General features: G+C 33.4%; 1 protein-coding gene and 1 pseudogene across 1 annotated transcript in view; both read right to left on the reverse strand.

Annotated features, from left to right (window-relative positions):
- Nucleotides 1-19,290, reverse strand: part of LOC145245859 (solute carrier family 2, facilitated glucose transporter member 1-like) — a 195,064-nt gene that overhangs the window by 155,900 nt on the left and 19,874 nt on the right. The gene's annotated exons all lie outside the window — the stretch shown is intronic.
- On the reverse strand, nucleotides 13,925-14,041 carry LOC145246221 (5S ribosomal RNA; annotated as a pseudogene).

The raw sequence follows: 19,290 nt of genomic DNA on the forward strand, positions 1-19,290 counted from the left end.
CCTGTTCCCTGCTTGTCAGGAAAATTTCTACATTAATACATAAGTATATACTACATACAATTATATGTAGTATATAATTATATGCAGTATATAATTGTATGTAGTATATAATTATGTGTAGTATATAATTACATGTAGTATATAATTATATGCAGTATATAATTATATGTAGTATATAATTATATGTAGTATATAATTATATGTAGTATATAATTACATGTAGTATATAATTATATGCAGTATATAATTATATGTAGTATATAATTATATACTCTATATAATTATATGTAGTATATAATTATATGTAGTATATAATTATATGTAGTATATAATTATATGTAGTATATAATTATATACTCTATATAATTATATGTAGTATATAATTATATGTAGTATATAATTATATGTAGTATATAATTATATGCAGTATATAATTATATGTAGTATATAATTATATACTCTATATAATTATATGTAGTATATAACTATATGTAGTATATAATTACATGTAGTATATAATTATAAGCAGTATATAATTATATGTAGTATATAATTATATACTCTATATAATTATATGTAGTATATAATTATATGTAGTATATAATTATATACTCTATATAATTATATGTAGTATATAATTATATACTCTATATAATTATATGTAGTATATAATTATATGTAGTATATAATTACATGTAGTATACAACAGGCAGAAATTTAAATGTAATCTATAAGCTGCACAACACCCTACTTAGTATTTCCCATATACATATCGTCCCTATTCACAGTAGCTGTTTACGTTTCAGTGACAATATGCTTTGTTTGAGGTTAATAAATGTTGAAATAAAAATTTAACGGGCTTGTACCAAAATGTTTCCTAATATCCTAATGTCATAATTATTAGAAGTTTTATTTTATTTACTTAAATCGCTAGGAGGTTAGACAACAGGTCAAGTGTGGGTTTGATGAAAGTATTTCTGTGGAACAAACTGAACTCGAACTTGGCACAACCTTGTTTTAAGTATGTGTCGTTAGCCACGCCCGTCCATAGTGATCTAATGATCATAACACCATGATTTGTGCATGCGAGATTAAGTGACCAAGTTTTATTTCAACTTTAAAGTGCTCAACAATAAGAACCGAGTTCTTAAACAGTGACATATTTATCACTATCATAATTTTCAGATACCTACAGACACAAGTGTTTCATCCTTTCGGGAATCATCAGTGCAGGGTCTCACGATTACAGCTGGTTGGGAGATTCAAACCAAGTCATTAAGCCATCTGTAACTTCATTAGCAAGAAACAAACCACATGGCCAACTTTAACCGTGAGAAATATTGTTGAAATTTAAACATTTATTATTAAATGTCGAGACGTCCGTCCATAGAGATCTAATAATTATAACAGCATGGTCTGCTCGTGCGAGCTTATGTGACAGACTTTTATTTCAACTTTACATCTCTGATATCATTAGAAAGAGAGAGAGGGGGGGAGACATAAAGAGACACAAGCAGAGGAAGCCAGAAATACATATATATATAAATGAATAAATGTTTGGAGGTACAAAATTTATAGATACATTTAAATAAAAGGGTCGGAAATCTCTCAAAAGCTCTTTCGACTATCATCTCGTCAGGAGAGAATCGATAGTATATAATTAAATAACATAATGCCGAAATAAAGAGCAAAAGGGGGGGGGACGAGTAAACGAGTACTAAAAGTGCCAGAAAGACGATTAAAAGTAAATTTAATTGGTGAAGAGAAAAAAGCGTGTAAAATGGCACCGCAAGGGAAGGACAAAAAAAAAAGGGTTATCAAATTTCCCCGAAAAGATTCAACGCCTTCACCGTATCCTTCTGCCAGTGTGACGCTGGTTACGTGGGGCGGACCTCCTTGCATTTAAGGACTCGTAGAAACCAACACGTTCCTTCTAAAATTAGACAGGGTAGAGTAGGATCTATGAATCTCCCTTGCTCTACAACTTTGGACTCTGCTATTGGCCAACATTTGGTTGATAATCCATGTTGTGCCAATCAGTATAAAATAGAGTGGTTTGAGGTACTGCATAGAGCGGACTCCAAAAATCATTTAAGAATTTTGGAATCTGTCTCTATTGCCTTTCGTAAACCATCTTTATGCCGACAGAAGGATACGGTGAAGGCGTTGAATCTCTTCGGGGAAATTTGATAACCCTTTTTTTCTTTTTTTTTTTTTTTTTGTCCTTCCCTCGCGGTGCCATTTTAAACGCTTTTTTTTTCTCTTCACCAATTAAATTTACTTTTAATCGTCTTTCTGGCACTTTTAGTACTCGTTTACTCGTTCCCCCCTTTTGCTCTTTATTTCGGCATTATGTTATTTAATTTTATACTATCGATTCTCTCCTGACGAGATGATAGTCGAAAGAGCTTTTGAGAGATTTCCGCCCCTTTTATTTAAATGTATCTATAAATTTTGTACCTCCAAACATTTATTCAAATATTTGCGGAAGAGGTATACTCAATATCAGATTAAGGAATTGAATAATGTTATTCGAATGAGGAGTAGGATTAGAACGCATAACCTCTCGCTTGCCTTTTTACGTTCTTGTCTCAAACAAGAGGTAGCCCCACTCTACATCAGCAAGCGTATTGCTGCGTCCAGGGTCAAAACCAGTTTGGCTATGGAACGTGCGTTTATACGTGATGATATAAATCAGATGACGGAAAAGCTTGAACATTATCGTAGTATCTGTCATCGACTTTGGTCTGTAGTTAAAGGTTTCTTGTCATTTTTTGATTTCTTCCGTTTTTGTAAGTATCTTGCCCTTGGTGATGAATTTGCCAAGCAACATACTTTAACTAAGAATGGCAAACAACTAGCTCTTCTTGTTCGGAAGAGATATGGTTGTGAACCAGACAGTGGTAGCAAACACATATTTAATTTTTCCAGTACTATATTAACAGATACTGAAACTAAAGTGCTATCTAAGGGTTTGGATTTTTGTGTCCCCCCTATTAATATTAATAAAGAAAGAACCTTAGCCTCATTTGAGGTTTTATACTCTCAGATCACGCACCATGTCCCTACTTCACTTGATGATGTCACTAAAATGAAATCATCTTTAGTTGATTTGGCACACCGATTTAGTAGTGCTCCCATTGACCATGGTGACTTTATCTGGAACAAAACGCATTTTAAAACTGCGAAAATGTTAAAATCTAATTCTGATATTTATATCTATAAACCAGATAAAGGTGCGGGAGTTGTTATTTTGGATCGTGTGGATTACGTTAAGAAAATGCTACTAATTCTTAACGACGAATCTAAATTCCGCAAACTTGGTCCTGCCGAGGTGGCAGATAATACTTGAAAAATGAAATCAAAATGCAAAAAACGTCTTCTTGCATTATATAAAAAGAATATTTTTTCTAAAGACGTCTATGATAGAATTAGACCTTCTGGGTCATTACGTCCCAGACTTTATGGTCTACCCAAAATACACAAGCAAGGTGTTCCACTGAGACCTATCCTGTCTATGGTAGGTTCTGCCCAACATGCATTGGCTCAGTGGCTGTTAGAAATTTTGCAACCGGTGCGTGAATTATTCACTACGCACTGTATACCTGACTCCTTTCGGTTCGTTGAGTATTTACGTGGGTTAAAATCGGGTTCTGAGACATCCTTTATGTGCTCTTTTGATGTCTCTAGTCTTTTTACCAATGTGCCATTGGATGAGACTATCCGTATTTGTACCGACGCGCTGTATGGTGGTCGCCTGACATCTCCTCGGTTTTCGAAAGAGATACTTATTGAATTAATTACAATGTGTACGAAAACAGTGGAATTCAGCTTCGCTGATATGTATAGTCAGGTCGACGGGGTTTCAATGGGGAGTCCACTTGCCCCTACCCTAGCGGATATCTTCGTCGGGTACTATGAATCCGTTCTTTTTAGTTCGGGAATTAAACCCACAACATATGTGAGATATGTCGACGATACTTTTGCTATGTTTTCATCGGAAAATGAAGCGTCGGCATTTTTTAATAGGTTAAATTCTCTTCATGGGGCTCTACAGTTCACGATGGAAAGTGAGAAAGATAACACTCTTCCCTTTTTGGATGTTCTTGTTGAACGTTCGAGAGGTGGTTTTCTCACTACAATTTACAGAAAGCCGACTTTTACTGGTTTGTACGTGAACTGGTCTTCTTTTGTACCAAAATCGCGAAAAATCGGCTTAATAAGTACTTTGGTACATAGAGCCCTTATGATTTGCTCACCTATTAAATTGGACTCTGAACTGGACAAGATCAGGGATATTTTCATCAATAATGGTTATCCTTTAGACCTCATTGATGATTGTATAAACAAAAAGGTTGCTGACTTCAAATCCCTTAAACCATTCGGGCCTTTAAAATGCCCTGTTTACTTAAAATTACCGTGGATAGGGGATCATGCCACGAAAATAACCAAACAGATTGTTAAAAGCATTACTAATTGTTTTCATGCTGTTTCCTTGCGGTTAGTGTATACTGTTAGACCTGCGTTTCCTCCTTTTTGCAAGAATAGTTTGCCTTACGTCCTCAATAGTAACATTGTATACAGTTTTTCTTGCCAGTGTGACGCTGGTTACGTGGGGCGGACCTCCTTGCATTTAAGGACTCGTATAAACCAACACGTTCCTTCTAAAATTAGACAGGGTAGAGTAGGATCTATGAATCTCCCTTGCTCTACAACTTTGGACTCTACTATTGGCCAACATTTGGTTGATAATCCATGTTGTGCCAATCAGTATAAAATAGAGTGGTTTGAGGTACTGCATAGAGCGGACTCCAAAAATCATTTAAGAATTTTGGAATCTGTCTCTATTGCCTTTCGTAAACCATCTTTATGCCGGCAGAAGGATACGGTGAAGGCGTTGAATCTCTTCGGGGAAATTTGATAACCCTTTTTTTCTTTTTTTTTTTTTTTTTGTCCTTCCCTCGCGGTGCCATTTTAAATGCTTTTTTCTCTTCACCAATTAAATTTACTTTTAATCGTCTTTCTGGCACTTTTAGTACTCGTTTACTCGTTCCCCCCTTTTGCTCTTTATTTCGGCATTATGTTATTTAATTTTATACTATCGATTCTCTCCTGACGAGATGATAGTCGAAAGAGCTTTTGAGAGATTTCCGCCCCTTTTATTTAAATATATATATATAAATATACATACAAAAATACACACACACACACACACACACACACATATATATATATATGTTTACATTGGTATACATACATACGTAATATTTTCACAAAAGTCAAGACAACAAGATATAAAATGAGAACATCTTATCGTGTATTTTCTTATGCGTTACAATTGTTTCATAGCTATTTGGACAATTTTAAATGTTATTTCATGAAAAAATATTCCAAAATAGCTACTTTTCAGACGCAAAATACATTATTTATACATAGATGAATACATTCATAGTCTCTATTCTAAGATAGCAAGCAGTTGGACCTACTTACCTTCTGGGTTTTTTTTTTTTTTCAATAGCCTTCTTATTTATTAATCACCTTATTTTCGTATTTCTACTTTTTAAATATTTCAACTAATTACTTATTTTAATATTAATTGAATCTTTTTAAAGCTTTTATTATAATAATTATTTTTCTTCCCCACTTTATTTATTTAATTGATTTATTTCCAAATATTAATCCTCCTTCTAGTGTATACTTATATGCTTGATTATTTCTTCCAAAATCTCCGATAGTTTCATACAAACTTTGTTTACATTCTACAATCTATTGATTACTTAATGTTTAACGTTTAATTACTTAAGAAGGAACTTTGATTAGAAGGTTAATTTAAATATTATTAATTAAAATTTATTTTCACCCTATATTGCCTATGCCAATAATTAAGATTTAAAATTTTTCTTTTCAATTCTTATCATTATCAAAGTATTTTATTTTAATTTATTATCTTTCCTTTTTCTTATCATCTATAAAATCCTTACGTTCAAAGGAAGATAATTCTATTGAGTCAATTTTTACTAATTTATCAATTTATCGAAATTCAATGCATGAATGTTTTAATATTTAGACTTTAGTATTTATTAATCACCTTTGTTTAATTTTAAACTTATAATTCTAACAGTATCTTCTTTATAACAATCTTAGTTCAATTTTTCACTTAGTTTTTTTCAATTTTATATTTTGATTATACTTATTTTAATCTATCTTACTGTTGTGGTTGCAAGGTTGAACAATAATTAGTAAGGAAATACAATGAAGACGCAAACAACAAGATAACGCAATAATAAGTGTATTAAAGAAAAGGTATATTTACAATATGTACAAATGACGGTGTCGAGTCAGAGAGTCTTGGTGGGAGGACATGTACGCTCTTCGGCGTCACTTCCGGTGGCATTTGAGTAAGACACACCGAGGCCAACTTAGGCTTGCCATTTATAGTGTTATGTTATTCGCATATGCAAATAAGTGGTTGCCACCACAACACCCCCCTCCCAAGATTTGAAGTCACACCGATTTCAATATCTTTTTCTTTTTGGGTTTACCATTAATGGTTCATTCACGTTTCTTTTCCTACCTGATCTTTGGGGTTCAGGTGCATTTTGAGGCGGTTCCAAATTAAAAGATTCGTATATGATATCTATGGTGTCCTCCTCTTCGACTGTTGTCGTATCATCATCATCTTGGATATGACGTTTTTTTATCTGATTTAGGTGCCTTTTATGTATATTCTGTGGACCTTTAATCATGTATGTACAATCACCAATGCGTTTATCCACTACTCCACATTCCCAGTAAGATGTGTTATTTCTGTAGCACTTAAAATATACTCGATCTCCCGAGTTATATTTCTTTCTTCTCGTGTGTGTAGTGTTTCGGATAATTGCCTGCCTTGGCAATAGTTTGTCAAACGCTGATTTTACCTTTCTGGCAAACATTAGATCAGCTGGTGATATGTTTGATGGTGTACTAGGATGTGGTGTAATCCTATATACTTGCAAGAATTGTTGCAAAGCTTTTTCTGTTGGTGTTCCAATGGATTTCTTTAACGCTCATTTTAGCGTGTCCACGAACCTTTCCGCGAGGCCGTTCGACCTTGGATGATACGGCGGAGTCGTGATGTGCTTCACTCGGAACGTGTCGCAAAATTCCTTAAACTCTGCAGATGTGAACTGCGTTCCGTTGTCAGTGACCAGTGTGTCTGGTACACCGAATCTTGCAAACAACTCGTGTAGGAACCCTATTGAGTTGTTCGTTGTTGAATTCCTGCAACGCATTACCTCCGGCCATTTTGTGAAACTATCCACTACAATTAAATAATAGTTTTCACCTACTGGACCAGCGAAGTCCATGTGGATTCTCGACCATGGTTGGTCGGTTTTCGGCCAAGGTTTGTATACTATAGGTGGAGATTTTGCCGCTAACTGGCATCCTTTACATTTATCAATTGTTGTCGCTATGTCAGTGTCCATGTTACGCCAGTACACGTAGCTTCTCATTAACGACTTCATTCGATTTATCCCCGGATGTCCTGTGTGGAAATCTCTTAACATCCTATTCTGCAATGTTTTGGGTATTACCACTCTCTCGCTGTACAGTAACACATCGTCACATATGGAGAAAACTTCCTGCACCTTTGTGTCCGTTATAATTTTCTCTTTTATGTCCTTTATATATTCGTCTTTCTCGGCTTCCCTTTTAATGTCCGACAAAGTTACGGGTAGTTCCTTAATGATGTTTGCTACCATATTTTTTACTTCAACATTTGTCCGAATTGCTGCAATGACTGATTCTTCCAGATTGTGTTTCTGTGGTATCAGTCTTGACAGTCCATCCGCATGGCAAATCTTTTTTGATGCTAGATGTTGTAGCTGGAAATCGTAATTAAGTAGTATTGTACCCCAGCGCAGCAATCTATTTGCGGTGTATACTGGCAATCCTTTTTTTGATCCATAGATCGTGACTAACGGTTTATGGTCGGTTTCAAGTATGAATTGTCTACCATATAAATATCGGTGAAATTTAGTCACGGCAAAGATTATGCTCAACGCTTCTTTTTCGATTTGAGAATATGCCCTTTCGGCTGGTATCAGCGTTCTCGAAGCGTGCGCTATTGGTTTTCTAGACCCATCCGGCATAATATGTTGAATGCATGCTCCTAAGCCGTAGGAGCTAGCGTCACTAGCGACGACTATTTTTAAGTTTGTGTCAAAGTGCGTTAAGAATAATTCGGATGTTAGTGCGCTCTTTATTTTGTCAAAAGCAGTTTGACATTCTTGCATCCAGTTCCACGGTGTATCCTTTTTAAGCAGATTATTTAAGGGGGCTCGCAAGTTATGCATTCCTTCAATAAACGATTGGTAATAATTTGCGAGTCCTAAGAAACTCTGCAAGGTTGTTACATTATCGGGTGCTGGCATATTTTTTATTGCCGCAGATCTGTCTGGGTCTGGACGTCGTCCATGTTTGTTTATTATGTGTCCAAGATACTTAATCTCGCTCATACAAAAGTCACATTTACTTTCTTTTACTTTAAAGCCGAATTCTTGTATTCGAGTAAATACTTGTTTCAAATGTTCCTTATGTTCTTCTAGGGATTTGCTCCTGACAACAATGTCGTCCAGGTATGCACATGCGCACTCAATACCACTTAGCATGGTGTCCATCGCTTGCTGAAAGATGGCAGGCGCTACTTTGACGCCAAAAGGCAATCGGTTGTATTTGTATAATCCCTTATGCGTATTGATGCATAGTATTTTTGAGCAATTCTCCTCGACCGGTATTTGCAAATACGCGTCGCTCAAGTCTATCTTGGAGAAGATATTACCCCCATTCAACTTCGTGAATATTTCCTATGGCTTGGTAGGGGGTAATGATGATCTTTTAATAGGGAGTTGACCCCGGTCGAAAAGTCTGCGCACACTCTAACTTCGTCATTCTTTTTCTTTACGTATACGGTGGGGGCTGCCCACTCGCTGTGTTCTATTTTTGATAGAATTCCCGTCTGCTCCAATCTATTTAATTCTTTATCAATCTTTTCCAACCCAGCGAACGGAACATTTAGCTTTTTTCTACAAATTGGGCTGGCGTTTTCTTTAAGTTCAAACGAGGCCTTGAATTTATTGCAGCGACCTAAGTTAGTCGTGAATGCCTCAGGAAATAATTCTTTTAAATCGTCTTTTATATTTACTGTTGTTGGAGAAGAACATTCTAATTTTTTACAGAATGTATTGATTGGCTTATCCCATAGTCCGAATTTCTCAATTAAATCTATTCCAAACAGATTTTCACTATTTTTTAGTACGAATATTTTTAATTTCTTCGAAATCCCTTTCAATTTTATCGGGAGGACAACTTCTCCTTCAAATTTTATACCACCACCAGTTACCGTCCGGGCTGCTTTACTAGTTTTCATCATGGCCGGTTTTCCCAACTTTTTCCACGTATTCAGGTTTATTATAGAAACATCGGAGCCGGAGTCGAGTTGTAACTTTATTGATGTTTTAAATATTTCCACTTTTACGTATTTTCGCCGATCTTTGTCTAATTTTGTATTTAATTTTGTTTGCTGTACTCTCTTTCTGGTGTAATCTTTATATCTGCAGCAATCGCTTTTGTGTCCCACCTTCTTACAAATGTAGCATTTTTTCTTCTTATAAGGACAATCTGATTCCCAATGCTTTTCTGCACATCTCTTACAGTTATATCTAGGAAGAGGCTTGTTATATTGTGTACTATATTTATGGTTATTATCTTTGGAATATCCCGTTCCACTGCTTTTCTTTGTAAAGTTCTTGGTTGGTGCGTATGGTTTTCTAACTTTTCTTACATATGCCACCCCGGATTCTTCTATATTTTTTGAATCCTTTTTTAGTGTAATGGCCCTTTCACAGTCCTCTGCTAGTTTCTGGAGGGTTAAATCTTGCTCAGATTCCAGCTTAGACAACACTCGTCTGCATATTTCTGCATTTTTCGTGGAAACTAACCCTTGAGCGAAGATTAGACATTTAAAATCTTCTACCGTTAGTTCTGCAAGCTTAAAATTATCGTAGTTTTTATTGACAACTGATGCGTATGTCAAATAATCTTGGTTGTCCATCTTTCTTAGATTCATGCACAACCATCTTTTATGAAAAAGAGATATATTTGGATTAAATAATTCTTTTAGTAATTTTACAGCTTCCATGAACTCTAATTCCGCAGTTTTTTTAGGTAATATGTAATCTACGAATTTGCTGTGTTCTGATGTACCCAATTTTCTGAGTAAGAGGCTCAATTTCTGACTATTTGGCCAATTTTTACAGTCCAGTTGAAAAACATCCTCGTATCTTGTGTAGTATGCTTCAAAATTCTTCTCTTCCTCAGGCACATAATGAAATGTGTCCACGCTATTAAAAATAGTTGTATGGGAGAAATTAACACTATCGACATTTTCTTGATTACTCTTTAGTAGTTCCAGTGTTTTAGCAAAACGTTCCTCTTGTCTTTCTTCATATTCCAATTGTAGTTTCTTATGCCTTTCTTCCTGTTCCAATTGCAGTTTTTTCTGCTTAAATTGCGCCATTTTCTGCTTTTCTTCTTGTTCCTGCTGCCATTTCAATAATCTGTCCTCTCTCTTTTCCTCGCGGTCAGCCTGTGCCTGTATTTGTGTTTGCAAAAGCTCGTTTTGTGTAGCTTGTGTTTGCAAAAGCTCGTTTTGTGTGGCTTGTCTGCGTTCATCCCGCTCAGCCTGTGCTTGTAAAAATTGCATGAACATTTTTGATAAGTCTTCCATGTTTTTGTTTTTTTTGTTTTTTTTTAGTGTGTAATTAAAAAAAATATTGTACCATGTACCATATACACCGGTTTGGGTTACAACAAAAAAACAAATTGCTGTAAGCTCCTGTTTTCAATAATAATATCACTGCTTGCAATAATATATTCTTTTTGCGCGTCACGCTGCAAAAAAAATAAAACAGGTTTATCTGGAATCACGAAATGGAATTGACTTTCCGTTTTTAGGCACTTACTAATAAGTAACTCTTTCCACAAAATAAAAGTTTGGGTTTTTTTTTTTCGAGTCACAATTGAATAAATGTATGCAGTACATTTAGTTCTTTGAGTTTTTTTTTCTCTAGTATTTTAGTAATTAAAATACCTCTTAAATTGAGATTACCTTTTTTTTCCGTGACGTTTTACTGTATTATCCGTTATTCAGTGACAACTTCAAGAAAAAAAAATCCTTTCCTTGAATTTTAGTTTTAGCTGTGGTATTTCCTTTTAGTACCGACGTCAACCAAAACATTAATTAAAAAGTCCTTTAGTTGTTGTTTTGTTTACGGAGAACAGTAATTAGAATCCACTGGTGAACTTTTTTCGTAGGTTACTTTCTTGCCTTTCGTAATACGGGTCTGACCTGTCGTTTTTTGACAGAACAAAGTTCACTTTTCGTTTGCAAGTTGGTCCTTTAGTAAGATTTGTCGTGTAGCGACAAACAAAAATTCACTTTTACATTCGTTTGCAAGTCGGATTCCCAGAAAACGGCGTAAATTGTCGCTTTTACCACGTTAGAGTTTTTTTTTTTTCACTTGAGTTGAAATTTCTCTTTAGCGTAAAATCCGTTTGCTCGTCAACACTTTGCATTCCTTAAAAAAAATGGTCAACCTTTGCGTTGTACATTTTTTTTTAAATAGTTCTTCATCAAACTGTTATATTTGACGCTTCATATCTCGTCGCCAACTGTTGTGGTTGCAAGGTTGAACAATAATTAGTAAGGAAATACAATGAAGACGCAAACAACAAGATAACGCAATAATAAGTGTATTAAAGAAAAGGTATATTTACAATATGTACAAATGACGGTGTCGAGTCAGAGAGTCTTGGTGGGAGGACATGTACGCTCTTCGGCGTCACTTCCGGTGGCATTTGAGTAAGACACACCAAGGCCAACTTAGGCTTGCCATTTATAGTGTTATGTTATTCGCATATGCAAATAAGTGGTTGCCACCACAACACTTACTCTTCGTGTTATTGAAATTACCCGTGTGTTATTTTATTACTTATAACGATTATTAAAATTAAAGTCACTTCTGTTTCTCCTATTTAAGTTATAATTATTTTAGTTTCTATATGTTAAGTTGATGATCTGATAATTTATTTACATTTAAACCTCAATATAATCTGTAAATTTTTCCTTTTTTAAATTTATTTTAATCAGGTTTTAGGCATGATAGCAGTAACTTATTTCTATGAAGACAGCTTTGTATAACATCAAACTTTTTGTTTAAAATTTTCTCTTTAGAATTCCGTATGGGGTATGTTTCAAGTAACCATAGATTACATCTTTTTTATTCACTCGGTTTATACTTTCTAGCTACTATTGATATTTTATTGTTATTTATATTGATACTTTTTTATATTTTAATTCAGAATCATTTTCATTTTTAGTAGTTCCCTAACCCAATCACCTAATGCAGTTGTCTTCCGCTTCTTATTTTTAATAATTACCTTTATTCTATCCTTAATTATCATTATCCCCCTCCCAATTTGGTTAATTCTCTGGTCCAATTCTAAAAGATGTAACATGGTTTCGGTATCTGTCCTTTAAAAAAAAGCATTCAGTTCCCCCCTTTTTACTATTATCCACCTTAACTTCACATTTGTATACAATTTCAGAAATTAAGCAATTGCCTTCCAATGGACATTCGTTAGGTATTCTACAGTTATATTTTCCCTTCAAATTTAGTTCACCTGATTCAATCCTATTGTTATTCACTATTTTTTTTTTATTTTACCATTATTAGAACTTATTACCGAGATTGGCAGAGAATGAATAGTATTACCTAGATTGGTAGAGAATGAAAGAACTGTGTCCTTATTAATTATTTGACTAAATTTATTTTCTGGGATAAAGTTCTTAACAATTATTTGCCAGAAGTGAAGACTGTTATTCAGAAGTTGGAAAGAGTCAAAAACAGAATTAATAGACAAAAAACGTTTATATTATTTAATATGCTTAATAGTTATTTACACATATATATACATATATATACATACATATTTACACACACACATATATATGTATATATATATACATAAATACACATATAAATATATATATACATAAATATATATACATATAAAATTCAAATATACATATATACATACACATACATAAATATATATATACATATAAATACAAATACATACACATATATAAATACATACATATATATATACATATAAATACATGCACACAAATACATACACACATATACATATAAATACATGCACACAAATACATACACATATACATATAAATATATGCACATAAATACATGCATATATATATACACACACATATATATATATATACACACACATATATATACATATACATATACCTATACATACATATATATATACATATAGCCTGCAAATTTTTATGTAGTTTTGTCCCACAGAACCAAAGATGTGAGCATTTTGATATTTAATTTGGCTACCATTATATATATATATATATATATATATATATATATATATATATATATATATATATATATATATTAGATAGATAGATAGATAGATAGATATACTACCTTTTTTGCAATTTAAGTTCCAAATATCAGTGAATATTGATCAGAATTTAACAAATGAAGGCTCATAGAAAGGTAGTTATTTGAATATTTGAATTGTGTACTGGGCTATATGACATTTTCTCTTAAGGTCGCACATTATATATATATATATATATATATATATATATATATATATATATATATATATATATAATGTATGGTGGCTTCCTTCACTCTTGACAGACTATGTAAAGGTGCCTGTGTGTGGAATTGCACAATCTCAAATTACACATCTCCTGAGTAGATATTGTTAAATACCAGTGACGTGAAGGTTCAGGATGACTGGAAATAATACCAAGATAAGCGGAGAGCACATACAGTGCCTAGAATTCCCAAATGGTCACCCATCTGGTACTAGTCAGGCTCAGCGTTGCTTAAATTTGGTGATCTGACGAGAACCAGTCTATCAACGTGATTATGCCATACATATATACATATACACAAACATATACATACATATATATCTACATATATACACATGTATACATACATATATATATATTTGAATATGTACATATACATATATATACATAGATATATATTAGTGGCCTGGCAAAGCCACAGGGGAGACAATCAAAGCAGCAAAACTGAAGCTGGCCTGCAAGACACTATATATAAAATGTAGGCAAATTTGGGCATATTTTATTAGTTTGAAAATATAGGGTTCTTTTTATCAATTGTCATAACATTTTAACCATAGAACAGTATTATAATCTTCAAAAAGCCTGAAAATTTTCATGTAGTTTCGTCCCATAGAATCAAATACATGATCATTTTACTACTCAGTTTGGCTATGAGTATAGATATATCTATATATAGATATGCCATCTTTTTGGCAATTTTATAAGTACGAATCTCACCAACTCTGGATCAGAATTTAACAAATGAAGGCTCATTGGAAAGGTAATGACCTGAATTGTATAGTGGGCTATGTGATATTTACCCCTAAGGTCGCACATTAAGGGGATTATTCATCATCCAGAGACTATTTTTGGCACTTTTTTACAACCATAAAATGTTTCAATTATAGTCATTTGTTTTCTGAGTTTTGCATATGAATTACAAAATATCTGATATTTCTCCAAAACCTCTGACCTTGATGGAGGGGAAACTAAAACTTGCTGTTATGGTTTCAAATGATCTGAAATAACATCAAGGGGAGACTTGATTCCAAATATATGTCATATGTTATATCTCTCCTCTTTGGTTTTCACAAATTTCACAGTGTATAAAGATTATTTGATACTAGTGATATTCATGATCGTACCCTATTCCCAAAAGAGGAGAGGTATAACACATGAAAAATATTTGGAATCAAGTCTCCCCTTGCTGTGATTTCAGATCATTTGAAGCCATAGCAGTAAGTTTTAATCTCCCCTCCCCATTAAAGGTATTATAATAGCAATTATTTGAAAATACATCATTTGAAATCAAAATTAAAAACTCTGCAAGAACTTCTTTCTGAGCCTTATATATATATATATATATACACACACACACACACACATATATATATATATATATATATATATATATATATATATATATATATATATATATATATATATATCATATATTATATATATATATAATGTATATATATATCATATATTATATATATATAATGTATATATATATAATGCATATATATATAATGTATATATATATATAATGTATATATATATAATGTATATATATATAATGTATATATATATATATATAATGTATATATATATATAATGCATATATATAATGCATATATATATAATGTATATATATATATAATGTATATATAATGTATATATATATAATGCATATATATATATATATATAATGTATATATATATAATGTATATATATATATATAATGTATATATATAATGTATATATATATATAATGTATATATATATATATAATGCATATATAATGTGTATATATATATATACAATGTATATATATATATATATATAATGTATATATATAATGTATATAATGTATATATATATATAATGTATATATATATAATGTATATATATATATAATGTATATATATATATATATATATATATATATATATATATTTTAAATACATGCATATATATACACACACATATATATATATACACACGAAGAAATACACAAGAAACTCGAGTCTTGGACTTCCGGTTCTTTGACTGTCATGGCTCTTGTGAGCTGCGACGTTGTTTGGCTGTGGAATTTATTATATACAATCTCTCACATTCTGAAATCATATATATATATATATATATATATATATATATATATATATATATATAGTACGACTCAGTCCCTATGGATAATAATATAATATAATATAGTATAATATAATATAAAACCAAATTTCAATTCTAGGAGCTCCTCTTCACTCCCGTTGACATAGCTCGTGGTCAATAAAATCTTCGGCAATCAGCCAAACAACACAAATCAAGGCCCTTTGCCTTAACAACATGGACAAATCATCGTCTCTGGTTTCTTTCAATCGGTGGCACCAAACCCTTCAACATCCCAGGCCTTACATCCTCTGTCATTATCGACATTCAATCATACTACTAATATTAGGGGAACAGAAAAGAAAACCCCTTCTACAGTTTTTCTGGTAGTTAGCACTCTAATTTCCAAGATACCCTTTAACATACAGTTTCACTCGAACTTCACCAGATCTGGGGGACCATGACCATCTGACCAGAGTCATGGAAAAAAAAAGGTTCCACACCTTAACTAACCTAACAATTTGCATCATCCCTACGGTGCCTAGCAGATCCTTAACTAGCGACAGTGTATCATGTGACAATTTCATCCTCTGTCGGGGTGTCGAGAAAACCAGAATCAAGGAACCCCCCTTTCATACAACTCTAAAAGCCCTAGCTAGGTATCTTGATCTATCACTTTTCTTATGGAAGAACTTAATTAGTCAAAACGGCGGCCCTTCATTTATTTTTTTTATACACTTCATCCCACTCGAGTAACTGTATCGTGATGGATTTAACCGCCACGCAAACTTGTTTAGGGATCCTTCAGCTCTAAAAATTGATCCTTCAGCCAATTCGCTGTGAAGCACACGTTGAAGGAATAAGTCTGCTTTGTTGGCTGTGTGGAGCAATCAGAGTTCTGGCTGGTAACCGCAGCTAGCCTCTCTGGAAACACAAAACACAGGTCCCCAATGCGAGGAGCTTCTCGCTCCCCATCGACACTAATCATTGTCAATAGAATCTTGAAATAATAAAAAAAAAAAAAAAAACAATGGATGAATCATCGCAAATCACTCTGAAAACGTAAAATAAATTTTGCTGATCGTTACAAAATCCTATTTTCAATTTTAACCTATTTTCGATATTTTCTAAAGTCATCCACTCTTTTCGATTGACTAGCCTTAATTTAAACCTTCGCTACTTCTGGTTTGCCGATCGACGCAACGGCAAAGACGTCACATTGTTTTTTGTTTTTTTTATTATTATTATTTTTCACATTCTTTTTCTCATTCGCAGTATGGGTTCGAGTCTGCCTTCCTACTACCACTATTTTTTTTCTCAACACAAACCTCCAAACTCCAGGGCAACGCCGGGCATCCAGGTTAGTGAATGTCTAAGTTCAGTAATAATAACAATGTCTTTTTGCGTTTTGCAATATCTTCTGATAAATTTGAAGGCATTACATTGGCAAAGCTTATTGTATAATAATTGTATTGCTGTGATTTCCTGGATTTTAATCCAAGAGAACACCGGTCTTCAAAATAGTGATTAATATCAACTGCGTTTATATTATTGTATAATGGTCTTTATTTATATACATTTTATTGGCTACACAAGGGCATGCATGTTTCAGTTATGATTTGATTCGAAATCCAGCGTAAATATGCCATTAGTATTTTGAAACCAGTTGAGAATAGTGGCCTGATGACGCTGTATTTCGATAGAAATCACATATAAAAAGTGTATGCAGATATGTAACCACTTCAGTCCAGCGCGGCCGCAGCCAAGATTGAACTCACTACACGAGTTTGTAGTATAATTCAAATCTTGTCGGTAGCTGAATACTTAATACTTTGCCAGGGCTATCAAGGGATTGTGAAGCCATCACTAGACTGGATGCCTACCATGGCTTAAGAGAGTCCCATCTACCCTCGAGAGAAAGATAGACTGCGACAGTTTCTCAACCTGGTATTTTACCTTGTGGTACATACCGTGCCTTGCCTTCCAAAATAGTCACCCATCTGGCGATCTGGCGAAAACCGGTGTGTCAGCATGATTGTGCCATATTTTAATGTTTCTGACAAAGGAGGGAAATTGCTGTTTTGGAGGTCGGAATATATCCATCTGACACGTATCGTTGGCTACTATCTATTTATTTTTTTTTTTTTTTTAGCCACTAATATTTGTAAAATTAAGAAAATCATATTAAATATATTTATTTTAGCAAATAACGGATTTGTATTAAACATTTTAAAATCATGTTATTAGTTTAATATGCTATATTATGATTTCATCGGATATATTTGCAATGGCACTTTTTGCAGTGCTTTAATAAATAAAAAAAATAGCTCCAGGTAGTTTTAATTCTTTTTTCAATTTGTTTCAGAATATTTTATTTTCATATTACGAAAAAAAAAAGGGGGGGGGGCGATTTCAACGATTTCGATGACAATAAAAGTATTGCAGGGTGGAAAATTTGTTGATTCTCACTCAGTCCAGGACAGCATTAGGTTTCCCTGATAGTACGATGGACTCTCCCGTCGATTTCGACGTATAAGCTCCCCCCCCCACAACACCTAAGTTACTCGGAAATCCACACAGATGATCTTTTTACAGTGGTGAAGGCTTTGTGTAGAACCAACCACACCGTTTCGTATAACTGCTAACCTTTATTAGTGCAAATGACTGCCACAAGACAGAGTATACAGTAGACCGCAAGTTTTTACATCAGAGTTTCCTTCTCCTATATACATGTCTTAATGAAGACTGGGGGGTGCATCTCTCCCAGTGAATTAATGTGCCTCCACATACCAACCTGAAAATTTCTACGACTCTGCGCAGTACAAAGAGCACCTAGCTTTCCCAAATGGTCACCAATATGGTACTAGCCAATGGTAGTTGGTTGGTTGGTTGGTTGGTTGTTTTTGTTTTACGGCATATCAACCCTTTTCGGGTTATTTCATGCCGAATCCAAAGATTTTGAAGAAAATTTTTTTTAATAGAATATATTTGTTGTTTTCACGTCGGTTTCTATTCAACCCATAGTTCGGACCCTAACAGGTACTACCACTCCGGATCAGAGTGGACCTGGGAGCAATGGTAATTAAAGGGTGGCTCCACACTCCCCAAAGGGATAGTTAAGCCGGTGCTTTCTCTCAATTTTAATGCTACAGTTTTTCATTCAAGCAAACATTATTAATATTGACAGAAAGCACCTGCTTAAATATACCTTTATATTTTTTCGATTTTTTTCATAATTTGTATTAAAATATAAAAAAATTATATAAGTTCCATATGTATCAGGAACGTTTTCGATTTTTCGTCGACTCATCATCAGGTTGAATATAGAAACAATGTGTAATGAAAGGGAGTAAAAGATTTTCGTCAATTAAGGAAGTAAAAAGTGGACTTGGTTTTACTTTTGGAATTCTCATAACTTTCGCTTCTCTGACTTTGTCATTCAATC

This window comes from Euprymna scolopes, chromosome 23, assembly GCF_053919585.1.
Source record: "Euprymna scolopes isolate OS-2025 chromosome 23, ASM5391958v1, whole genome shotgun sequence".
Lineage (NCBI taxonomy): Eukaryota > Metazoa > Mollusca > Cephalopoda > Sepiida > Sepiolidae > Euprymna > Euprymna scolopes.